We start from the raw sequence: 12,876 nt of genomic DNA, 5'->3' as shown, positions 1-12,876 counted from the left end.
TGTGCGCGTCAGAAGACATTAGCGAGGGCTCACTTGCTATTTTATGCTGCGCTGTTTGCACACAACATGAAGTTACACTGTTTGATGTGTGATACCACTGACTCCACTTCCAATCCGTTCCAAACCGGTCCAAACCGGTCAGCCTCATAAACGCTTTTCAACAAATGTACAGAGAATCATCAAACCAATCAAATACTACTGTGATACTTGATGCCTGTTACCATGGTTACACGGAACAAATTGTGTTCGGTCTGGTAAATCCAATTTGGGCATTTTCATTGGTGAAACACTGCATAATACTACTACATACTACTACTACATTATAGTATGTAGCGATTTGTACAACTGTACGACTAAATCCCTGCAAGAATCGGCTCATAATGAACACATAATCCACTGTAGCGTAAAACATGTCGCATCCGCCTTCGTCTCCAGCCAACCTCAGAATGTTCTCTGTGGTCACCTCCCCTACCATTACTTGGATATTTCTGTTATGAGTAAACTCATTCCCAGATTCCCTCGACTGTAATGAGGTTGGAATGCAGATCAGTCATCAAATACTACGACTCACTGGTGCCCCTTGAGGAACAAAGTGGAACGTACCGCTACCTTGTCTCAGTCATTTTGTCCCATTCTTGCCTTGCCAGGTCCGGATCCTTGTTTCCCCCATGACGAGTTCTAAATGTAGAACTTCCTGGCATCTCATTTTATCACGCAAACCACACAAAAGTCATTTCCTGCCACGTTAAAAAACACAATTTTAATGCGCCTCGTTAAGGGCCAAAAGTGGACGGGAGGGGAAGTGTATGTTTGGGTTCCTTAATGACACCACAATTGGATACGACAATGGGCCTCTTTCTCTAAAGAAGGTTGCTTTTCTGAAAACAAATGGACAACTAGCTTTGTTTGTAGCAAAAAAGTAAGCATATCGAATGCACAAATACGAACTAGCGCTGCATTAAATGTTGTTACGACTATTTGGGGTATTGAGGCCCTGTAACGGTAAAACAGAATGTGCCTGTAGGATGTTTAACTCTATCTTTGACAAGTACACAAACATATCAGCCAGATGAACACACACAGTCACTGGCGCACACAAACCCATCTTTCACGGGGGGCCCATTCCCACCCGGACACAGCCCACCTTTCATTCACGTCCAGGGCTGAGGTTTTTTAACATGTGATGAACGAGATTATTCAAGGTGGGGGAAAAAATGGAATAGGTGTTGAGTGTGTGTTTTGGGGAGGAGGACCGGCGAGCGCAGGGGTCTCGAGATGTGAGAAGTGGCGGGTTTCCGACTAAATAAGACACTTGAAGAGACGACATTGGGCGCCAGTTGGGAGACTGGAGAGACTCTGTTCAATGAGAGAAGTCACTCACTGTTGCTTTACTCAAACTCACATTTCATAACAGTCCATCTTCTCAAGGGCCAACGCAATAGAGATGGCACTTCAAAATCCCGAGACATCAATAACCTTGCTTAGCGTTACAGTAAGTCCTTGCTTATCACTCTTAATTGGCTCCAGACCCAACCGTGATAAGTGAATGTAGAGAGGGGCGGCACGGCGGACGAGTGGTTAGTGCGCAGACCTCACAGCTAGGAGACCAGGGCTCAATTCCACCCTCGGCCACCCATCTCTGTGTGGAGTTTGCATGTTCTCCCCGTGCGTGCGTGGGTTTTCTCCGGGTACTCCGGTTTCCTCCCACATTCCAAAAACATGCTAGGTTAATTGGCCACTCCAAATTGTCCATAGGTATGAATGTGAGTGTGAATGGTTGGCTGGCGACCAATCCGGGGTGTACCCCGCCTCTCGCCCCAAGACAGCTGGGATAGGCTCCAGCCCCCCCTGCGACCCGCGTGAGGAAAAAGCAGTAGAAAAGGAATGAATAATCACAAAAGAGCCTCAAAGGTGAAAAAAAGATGAAAAACGGTGGAGGACTGCAAGTTGACCAACATCCACCATCTCTGGCATCATGGAGGAGCGGAAGACGACTCCAGTAACAAATCTGTGGAGCTTTGCTCAATTCCACGCTCAAGATACTTGAGGCAGAGCTAGATAACAACGGTGCTCACACTCAATCCCCACACCAAGGAAATGTCAACCACTTGGGTTGACTCATTTTCAGAGGATAGTAAATCCCTAAGGTTCATTCATTTCGATAGTATCGCCCCTAACAATGGAATGTGAGATAAGATGAAGGTCGGTGAAGCTCGACTGGACTTAAATTGTGCTCTGGCTGCTTTATTACCTCCTGAGCTGCAGGTACTTGGCCCCCCCTTCATTCTCTCAAGTGCTGTGTTGACAGTGAAAACAAGTGCAGGGGAACAAACGCCGGGGGGGATCCAAAGAGGATCTGATTGCACCGGCGTCGGCACCACCGCCCTGCTCGGCATCGATGGTGGCATAAAGGCTTTGGGCGTTCCTTAAGATATTCCTGCTGGAATGTCACCTGAGAGCGTTCAGGAGGAAGTGTGGTTGGATTCCTGGCAGGAGGTGTGGACGGACGCCTACACAGAGACCTTGAAATTCATTCCATTGATTTGGGATCACGTCTAGTCGTCTGTTTTTATGTGCAACATTCAAAAGGAGGCTTTGTGTCATATCGCAAAATATTTGTGTTTGCCGTCAGGAGGAACGATGGGGATGGAGGCCACCGGCGAGGCACAGAAAACCATAAAGCATTTATCCGCGTTCATGCGCCTTTGATCGCTCATCTGCATTCATTTCTTATGTGCCAACCATGAGGAACTCATTCAAGACTTTTGTTTTACTGCATTTTTCTTTCCTCCATGAATAAATGTTACGACTGTAGAGCTTTGGACACACAACGATGGATGCAAAAAGACAGCACAATAAAACTACTGATTCATGTGACTAGAGGGAAACATTTTGACGAGTCAAGTCAAAAGCGGGTGTGTTTATTACTACTGCACTCTTCCTCTATTTATACGCTGCTTTTATGATGACACTGTGTCTTATTGCACAACAAACATGCTCTGTTGTTGCTTTATCAAAACAAACTGCAGATTGCTTTAATATATTTTTGTCTCGCATACCGCACACGTCAATGTTTTTTAGGTGTTTAGGTGTCTTTATAATGTACTTCCTGAAAACATGCTGTGCCCACCCACTCTGTTTACTCTCTCACTGTCATCTTTTATTTTTCTCAAGCTGTTGCACCGGGGGGGAGGCCCTCCTCTCACTTTTCTCACCAAATTTTCTATTTATTCTACATATTTTTGCGATCCACCCCGACAAAAACTCACTCGCAAAAACGGCCACACTGGAGCATCAGAAAAAAACGTTAAACTTTGCTATGGCTTCCTGTGGGTCCAATCATTGCAAAATGTTGTACTCATGTTCACCATGACAGAATGTGTAAAAAAAAGTCTGTAAAATGGACCCACGGTGGGTGACGTTGGTTCCAATTGTTCATTTTTGGCCAGTTGTAGTGGTCGTTAAAAGACAAAGTTGTTATCACACCTTCAATTTCTGTCTTATGTATCATATTTTGATAATTCAACTCAGAGTGATACACCGTACAGACTCAGACCTTGACTTTGTTAAGCATTTTTAAATAAACTAAACCATTACTATTACCTTGATATACCCCCCCCCCCCACACACACACACACACATTATACAAAATACAAGCCAGATGGTAAAGTCCTAATGTGAGGTGAAAGTATTTTAAGACTTAGTTCAGGAGGAGGAGCGGAAGAAAGAGAATGAGAGGAGACGTTAAGGTCCAGGATGTAGAGGAAGGATAAGAAGTGAGATAGAGGGGGGAGGTAACAGAGGAGGGGTGAAGCCCAAATTTCCAAGGGAACAAAGAGGCACTTATATAAGCAGCAGCAGCAACAGCTGAAAACATCTTTAGGTCCTGTGTGTGTGTGTGTGTGTGTGTGTGTACTAATTCATGTTTCACATATTTAGCAACGCGTCTGCTTACACTTTGACTATCCACGTAATTAAGTTCACCTGCACCATGCACCTTTACACCTGTAATAATAAACACTACATGTTTTTGCTTCATTTAAAGGTCAAATTTAGTGATGTAAAAAAACAAATCCACTGGATTCATACTCAATTTACAAAAAAAAGAATGTCATTGACCAGTATTTACAAAATAGCACAGGAATTCCCATTCAACACATTGCTTTGATTTTGTGAAATGATTGTATTTTGTATTGTATCATTTCATAACGTTCATTCATTCATTTTCTACCGCTTATCCTCACGAGGGTCGCGGGGGTGCTGGAGCCTATTCCAGCTGTCTTCGGGCGAGAGGCGGGGTACACCCTGGACTGGTGGCCAGCCAATCCCAGGGCACATATAGACAAACAACCATTCACACTCACATTCATACCTATGGACAATTTGGAGTGGCTAATTAACCTAGCATGTTTTTGGAATGTGGGAGGAAACCGGAGTACCCGGAGAAAACCCACGCATGCACGGGGAGAACATGCAAACTCCACACAGAGATGGCCGAGGGTGGAATCGAACTCCTATTCGAATTCCTACAGCCTATTATATATAGGTATATTATTATTACAAAAACATGAAACGTATTCAGGTTTTCAGCACAACATTTATGACTATATATACATTTGAAAAAACAAGACAAGTCACTATGTCCACTATTAAAATAATTGAATTTGTTAGAAATCCTGATCTAAAATCTTTTTTAGGAAGATGATCAAAGTATCAAAAGTGTTTTTAGTATAATGCGGTGCACAATAATATATGAATAAATACGTCATTCAATAGATAGATCTCAGACAATGAAAAGTAGTATTTGTAAATATGCGTATTTATATATTGCATTAAATGTAGCGTCCTGTGAGTTATATCCAGCACAGCTATGAGACAACTTCAGTTCCAAGCACATCTCAGTTTGCTGCACTAATCATTGGTCAAACTGTCAAGCGTCGACAAAAGAACAAAAATCACCTCAAACAAAGTCACAAGACCAAGTGTGCCTCCGCGGCCGGGCGTCTCCATCCCTGACGTTCCCCTGCCGCCTTCCCTCTCTTCCGCTTTCTCCCCCCCTCCCTTATCTTCCACCCTTCCTCCTGTGCCAGCTGTTGTTTTGAAGGCTGTAAGCGAAAGGGTCCACGGGTCAGGACCTCGGCGGTGCTCCGAGTCTGGACAAATGCGGCCATTGTAGTTGAAGTGCACGGGCCATTAGGTGTTTATTATGTGTGTATTATTGTGGGTAATCCTGCTCTAGGGTACTTTGTGATGCGTGGGAAAATGGATGTCTAATTATGATTTGTGGAGGACTGGGGTGATTAGTTGCTAAATCTGAGGTGAATTATGTATCCTGGCAGACAACACAGTTTCAGTGATTCCTGGGAAGAATCCTCCACCATCCCAGGTCTGGACTCAATGTGAGCTTTGTCCTGTAAGTGAGAGTCAAGAGGAAAGAGCCCGGTCCTCTGAACTCTGGCCTATGAACCTGGAGGTCACATGTCCCTGGAAGCCATTTCAGAGGCCTGCAGACCTACGTAGAGGCAGCTGGAAGATCTCAATTTCAAACAGTACAGAATGGTTGCAGAAACGCTCCTTGGCGGAGACTCCGTGGTACAAAAATGCGCAGCCTTGAAAGGGGGGGCTTTTTGTTGCCCCTTCCGTTCTCTTACAATCTGAGGTTACATTTCTCAAGCAAGCGCTCCAATTATGAACACTTCATCAGTTGGAAGTGATGCTGTCAAGCAGCCCAGCTAACATGTACCATCTGACGTTTGTCGGTTCTCCGCAGAACCAAAGCAAAAACGCTGTAAAAGCATCAGATGTGGTCATGCCAGCATTCGGTGGGAGAGGTGAGTTGGGTGAGTTTAACCTTTGACACGCAGCAGGGTCACGTGTCCCCCAGAGGCTCTGGAAGGCAAGTGAACCTTCTGGACTCGTAGTACCTGCAACAGTTTGGACACGCTAGATCGAACATATGGATTCTTCTCCTGAACTGCAGGAATGACGGAAGACTGTTAGCGTCAATGTTGTGTTCCGGGAGGTACAACTGAGATCACTTGCTCTGTTGTTTGCTTGGATGAGGTTGGGGTCTGCAACATCATACGAGGTTTGTCTACGTAAGTCACCGGTGTTGAAGTCGCATCCCACTAAATTTGCAGACAAAAACAGATTTCCTCACCGGACAATAAACTGCACATGTACACATCATAAAATGGTACATCGTGGCACACTCAAAATCATGCATTAGACGGGCCAATCGTGAGCTATGAAACGGCAGGAGGTCAAGACTCAATGTAAGAGTCTGACTCACTGGGTCATCTCACACAGAAAGATTCAATCGTCAGACAACAACACTCAAAAAGTAGCAAAGAAATATACAATGTAAGTACCGATATGAGTTTAATATTTAAAAAAACGTTTTATCTCTTTCCCATAATGCATTTAGACACAGCAAAGCATCTCATTGCTGACTCTGCCCACCAGAGGGAGCCAGAGGAGCCCAGTTGAATGAATATTTAAACAATTAATAGTAGTAAAGGAGGTGTCACAAGCATAGCAGTCAATTATCCGCACCTCAGTATAAGATGTAGTAGCTGATACCGGCCAATACGGTGTGCTTAGTTGTTTGAAGACGGGGTTCTGAAAGGTCATTTGGCTTGTGGTTTACTCAGATGAAGCTGGTTTTCTGCAAAGTTCGAACTTAGATCCTCTTATCATAAGGTTTTTTGTTTGCTATTATGAAGATGGCACTCTGCAGGGTTCAACCTTAGATCCTCTTATCATTTACTTTGCTCATATGAAGATCGTGTTCGGCAGACAGATGATCTTTTATTTTGAAGTAAGACTAAAGTTTCCTTCCATTATTGCGTATGTTTTATATGCCGTACATAATTGCCTTATGGAAACTGACCAAGAGCGTGTTCCAAACTATTGAACTATGAAGTCTGCCTTGTTGAACTATGTCAATCCCAGTGTGACTTTAGTTTTGCAAGAGGGTAGATTCAAAGTCTGGAGATCAGATAATGGGATCTACATGTTAACCTTTAACCCTCAGACTTACTGACTACAAGTCACATGCCTTCATAAGCCAAATTCTGTGTTAGTGTCGGAGGTTAGTATTGCGGAAAGGTTGCAGAGAATGTAAGTTATTTAGGTTAAGTGAAGATATCTAAAAATAAATAAACTTGTGTAAATGTCATAGCAGCTGTGCCTCCTGTAAATACAGTAGCTTCAAGCGCCACACATTAAATCAAACTCGTGTCGCCAGTTCCATTTAGTTCGCCGTCTGCTGGGACCAGACGTGACGTATAGCACGCATTACTCAGCAGAACTAATCGAACGTGTGGGTGGTCCAGGCAGCTCACGACAACGCGCTAATGAACAAAGTTCAGCACAAGCTGATAAGCGAGGTGGCAGGACTCAAAGTGCACAATTGGACGGGACCACAACAATGTGCCTTCCTTTGTGTGTGTGTGTGTGTGTGTGTGCGTGTGTGTGTGTGTGACGCAACTTTGCTTCTCTCGGCGGCCACAGGAGGCCGGACGTGTCTGAGTCAGGCAGGAAAGCCAGCACGGCGAGGTGCCCACTGAGTTACGTCTAAGCTCTAAGCACTCCAAAGTCCGATGAAGGGAACGTCCTCCTCACCATTTTGGCATCTGTGTCAATTCAGAGTGCCTCCAACTTTCTGAGGGCAAATCAAGTGTCGACTTTTATGAGCAGGCAGCAGCTGGAAGCATCCTTCCCAATGTGGCTCCTTGTTATCTTCTCATTGCAGTAACACTGCAGGCTGCTTGATTATTATGTCATTTGGAATGGGATGTAACGTAAATAATGTTTTCCCATCTCTCCCATGCGTTGACTTGTGACCTTGTCATCCCTTTTGAACTTCCCTTGCTTTCTCCCATCTGTGTCCCGACACGTTTGGTGTCTCATCCAGTCAAAGCCATTTGTGTCACTATTTGTGTCCCATTAGTCCTCATCAGCCTGGTCTCAGCCAATCGAATCCCTGCATTCCCTTGGGTTCGAGCACCTGTCTCTCAGTTAAAGAATGGCTTTGGTATCACCAGCAAGTGTATTATATTTCCGTTCATATGCATCAGCCTTACAACGAGAGTGATGTCCTGCCCTGTTATCTTGAGATTTTCCGTGTTCCTTCGGGCAACATAAACACACTCGGCCGATGTCAGTGCCGTGAAACAGTTGAGACGGGCTTGTGCTGAAACACGATGCGGATATCCTGCCGCCAATAACGTGCTAATTAGGTTTGGCCTGTGGTGGTTGCCATAATCAAATCTATCCGGAGTGGATCGGGTGAAAGGCGAAACACGATCTGGGGGCCAAAATATGCATGACGTTTCCTCTTTTCAAATGTGTGTGTGCGTGTGTGTGTGCTTCAAGGCTAAGGATAAGGTTACACAATAATGATTTTGCACTCTTGAAAAGTCACATTTGTTATCTAGAGCAACAAAAAGTTGAAATGTTCATACTAATAACATGAATAAATCATGATAGGACACAATAACCTTTGGGTACATAGAACTTCCAAGCATATCTACAGAATATTGGACGGGTTTTAGCCTATTTACAAATTGAAAAAATATCAATATCAATGCTTGCTACGCCGCCGCAAGGTGCATGCCATGTTTCTGGGCTACCGTGGGAGAGGAAGGACATCGAGTGGAGACTTAATGTGTCATCCAACATACAGTTGCCAATATCTGCTGAAGAGCTATAAATAGATACAGTAGTAGATACAGTAGCATCTCAGCACTGTCAAAGATCCTCTAGATGACAGCAGCGCTCTGCTACTTGTATGGGCCTATTGGAAAAAACACGAGTCAAAGATCCTCTATATGACAGGACAGCTCTGCTGTTTCAACTCTAGTCAAGACAAATGAACTAAAATACAGATACGTATAAGGCCTTCAGAAGATGCATTCAAAGATGTGATGATGCTAAGTAGTATTTGACAATGGTCACAGACACACTAACGATAATAACATAATAATCGTAAAAATGATGATACTTGGGCTGCACGGCACTTAGCGCGCAGGCCTCACAGCTAGGAGGCCGGAGTTCAATTCCACCCTCGGCCATCTCTGTGTGGAGTTTGCATGTTCTCCCCGTGCATGCGTGGCTTTTCTCCGGGTACTCCGGTTTCCTCCCACATTCCAAAAACATGCTAGGTTAATTGGCCACTCCAAATTGTCCATAGGTATGAATGTGAGTGTGAATGGTTGTTTGTCTATATGTGCCCTGGGATTGGCTGGCTGGCGACCAGTCCAGGGTGTACCCCGCCTCTCGCCCAAAGACAGCTGGGATAGTCTCCAGCATACCCAGCGACCTTTGGGATGATAAGCAGTCAAAAATAAATGAATGAAATGATGACACTTCCTGTCCTCCACACGTCCTCCACACATTTATTGCAACACACATGAGTGTGAGTCTCTTAATTGGCTTCTTCTACTACAGTATATTGGGTAATATGAGTGTCAAAGTGACTACAGGAGTGTTAATTCATGTCTAGATAGCTGGAATAATGTTGAAAAAGGTATTCAGGTTATAAACAGGTTTTCTATACATCAACTAAGTGGGATTCCTAAATAAGGAATCCTACGGCAGGGTGTGGAACCCTGGAACCAATTAACCATGATAAATGTTGTATGATTTTTGTATACGACAGGAGCCCTCTGCTATTTAAAAAAATGCTCCTTAAAGATCTTCTGCACGACAGGAGCCCTCTCTTGTGCAAAGTAAACATAATAAAGAATATGATTGAAATAAATCTGTGAGACCCATCAAATGTACCGAGTTACATGGTTTGGAGCTCCGCCTTGCAAGTTCAGAACCAGCAGTAAAAACCCAGTCGAGGAAATGAGAGCACTGCTGAGAGAAGGAGAACCTCCAGCTGACAGAGCTGCGGATCCACCTGTTCCCTGTCCTCAGAGCCGCTTCCTTGTCCGGATGTGGGAACCTGGGAATATGGATGACTCCGCAAGGAAAACAAGAGTGCTTTCTTTTTTTTTTTTCTTTTTTATTATCCGACGTCTTAATGATCTCCGGATGGAGTTCTGTGGCGGAACGTGGCAGAGATGCAAACCTCAGTATTGCCGGAAACAAAAAAGATCTGCTCTCCTGTCTGTTGCGTTTTGGTTGGCTCGTAGTGATTCACTGTTAAATGCCGGTTTCGGAATTCGTGCTTGGTGGGCCCACTAACACGTCCAGATTATAAGGAAGGGAATTGGAAAAAAAAATGTCCTTCCTTTGTGGTCGCACAACTGTAAACACTGCGGTGGACATGCTGGCCTGGTTCTTCCTGGTACAGCAGAAAACACAAACAGTATTAATGCGCTTTGACCCGTGTTTGTCCTAAAAGGAGAATGTTATTTTAGGTTGACGCATGCTCAAGTGTGATTAGTCGTAGCGCGGGCCAACATCTTGTGGCTTAATTATTATTATTATTATTATTTGACAGTGGGAGGAAGCAGGAGGCAGGCCGGCCAGTTTCAACATCCAGTATGTGGTGTGCTGGCAATCCTGCATCATTAAGCGATACTGTCAGCACTCAGACGCAAAACGGAGGTCACGGGGGAGTCAATGCGCGGCTTTTGGGGCTGGGGGCTGCTGGTGGGAGGAACAGATTATGCAGTTAAAGCGCTTGCAGGGGAAGTGAAGTTTTAATGCTGACAAGGTTCCTGTGGAGACTGTTATGCTAATCTGCTCATGCTAAACGCTGCAGAACGTGCGCGGTGGAAGAGGGGAAATGCACCATGAAAACGTATAGCTCCGGCCAAGAGACGCATGGGGGCAGGAGGTGCTGAGGAACAGTGCAGAGGAAGCACTCAGGAAGCAAACACGGCATGTTTTGATGGGTTTTTTTCTATTCTACTGTGACCTGACCACGAGGGGAGGGTGACATCTTTTTACAGCGGACGCTGCATCCGCCCCCCAAAAAACGCACTCTTCACTGCACTGCACACCAGATTTTACAGCTGGATGAAGAGCATCAATGGAAAGCAGACAATGGACACAGCGTCCAGGACCCGCTCGCCAGCACAGGATTTCCTGGCTTAGGCCAGCAAAAGAATAAATAAAAAGAGAAAGTTACAAGCTTTCCGGCTAAGCGGCAATAAAAAAAAACATGTTGGGTAACGTGGCACGTCACACCAGAGGTGCTCATATCCGCTGTGGTGTGAAGGTGGATTTGTTCCTTCACTAATCAATGCAAGCTTCTGTCATACCTTCAAACGTTAACTTCATGAGCTAGTCAAAGATCCTCAACGTGACACGCAAACAACAAAATTGATACCAGAACAACAGGCTTTTATTGCAGGTTTGAATTTTCTCGCAAGCGGCTGAAACTAGGGTAAAGGTAGGGTAGGTAAATCTCAATTCGGGCCTGCACGCAGGCCTCACAGCTAGGAGACCCGAGTTCAATTCCACCCTCGGCCATCTCTGTGTTTGTATGTTCTCCCCGTGCATGCGTGGGATTTTATTTTACTGTTTTTTTTTTACATGATTGTGTGTTTTTTATTTATTTCTTTAAATCATTAAGAAGCCTTATGAGAGTTATATATTTTGTATTTTAGGGAATGTATTTCCATGTTTAATTGGGGCTATCTTACCCATCCTAAATAGAAAAAGGAAGCCATGTTGATATATGTCAAATCACCAAGAATGGATCAAACCTGCAACGTGTGCCCTCCCTCGTTAGCAACACGATGGAGTGCCTTTAGTTCCTCTCACCTTTGATTTCCTGGAGAGGAGCTCAGAGTGCTGTGATCTCCTGAGGAGGGGAGCATCAGGGACTCCTTCCTGCCCCCTCTCTTTGGTGGGGGCCAAATAAGCCTCTTAGCCACTGATGATGGCTCACAACCTGTTTAAAAAACAGTGGTTGTGGTAAAAGTTTCCATTTAAGATACTTTGAAGACATCTTTGGATTCAATACCTGGAGGTTTGATATGCAGAGTCCCCAAAATGTCCTGCAGGGGGAACCACTGAAAAGTGGCCCTGAAAGGTAGGAGGTTTTGGTTAGGTTTTGTTGCAAATAGAATTGAGAGAAGTTACTGATCACACCAAAGGACAAGGTGAATGGGACTCTGAAGTAGCTTTAGCCTTTTGACTGACATACATATATTGCTAATATGCAAATGTTATGTTGTTTTATTCAATATATGGTAAATATTAAGATGGACAAGTGCAGTTACATTGTAGATAAGGTGCACACTTCTTGGAGAAGAAACAGGTTGGACAAACACGGCTCATTGGCATTAAAGATAAGGAGTTATGACGCCTTCAAGTGCAACGTCTGTATTCAGAGACACCTGTATTGTTATTGTTATTGTTATTATTTAAATCCAATGCCAAACGGTGGTCCAGTTGTGTTGGAAACACGCCACACGGGAGCAGGACCACACAACTTTTCTCCAGTTTTTCCCTGCAAGCTCACCCTCTGCTGTCAGGTTAGGGTTCATGTAAACACAAGGCCATACGCATAAGGTTTAGCCATCTGACGATTAGCCAACGTGACGTACGGATGGACGGACGTGGCCAGTTCTGGGACAGGAAACGCAAAGAGGAAACGTTCAGTTGATCCAGCTGTTTTCTCCCTCTCGTTCCCCTCGTATCAAGTGTCCGAAGGGGGCTAGGGTGGAGGGGGGAGGAAGGGGGCATTCAAACAGGTGTCTAACAACTCCAGCAGCTTGTTGGTCGATAGGGTTTGTTTTTTTTACCTCCAGTGCCCAGCTGCTTTGACACACACACACACACACACACACACACACACACACATATACACATACATGCACATAAAACACGCACCATGTGTCCATCTGTCACAAGAATTCCATATAATCCATGGGAATGTTCACATGTCATGGATGGACAGTTTGTAAC

At 44.6% G+C, this 12,876-nt stretch overlaps 1 long non-coding RNA gene across 3 annotated transcripts in view; it reads right to left on the bottom strand.

The window, feature by feature from the left end:
* The window catches only part of LOC131138185 (uncharacterized), a 27,746-nt gene extending 14,870 nt beyond the window's left edge, over positions 1-12,876 (bottom strand). For 2 of the 3 annotated variants that reach the window (XR_013625241.1, XR_009132067.2), the window contains exons 1-3: positions 12,802-12,876; positions 11,930-11,991; positions 11,728-11,857 (exon numbers count right to left, since the gene is read on the bottom strand). This is a non-coding gene — a long non-coding RNA (uncharacterized LOC131138185). Of the gene's footprint in view, positions 1-9,401; positions 10,298-11,727; positions 11,858-11,929; positions 11,992-12,801 lie in introns of those variants that run through there. The other variant, XR_013625242.1, reaches the window with a different exon arrangement.

Source organism: Doryrhamphus excisus, linkage group LG21 (assembly GCF_037039965.1).
Source record: "Doryrhamphus excisus strain RoL-2023G ecotype Guam linkage group LG21, RoL_Dexc_Guam_v1.1, whole genome shotgun sequence".
Classification (NCBI taxonomy): domain Eukaryota; kingdom Metazoa; phylum Chordata; class Actinopteri; order Syngnathiformes; family Syngnathidae; genus Doryrhamphus; species Doryrhamphus excisus.
Note: the sequence above shows the minus strand (reverse complement) of the source record. Positions and strands in the feature narration are given on the sequence as shown.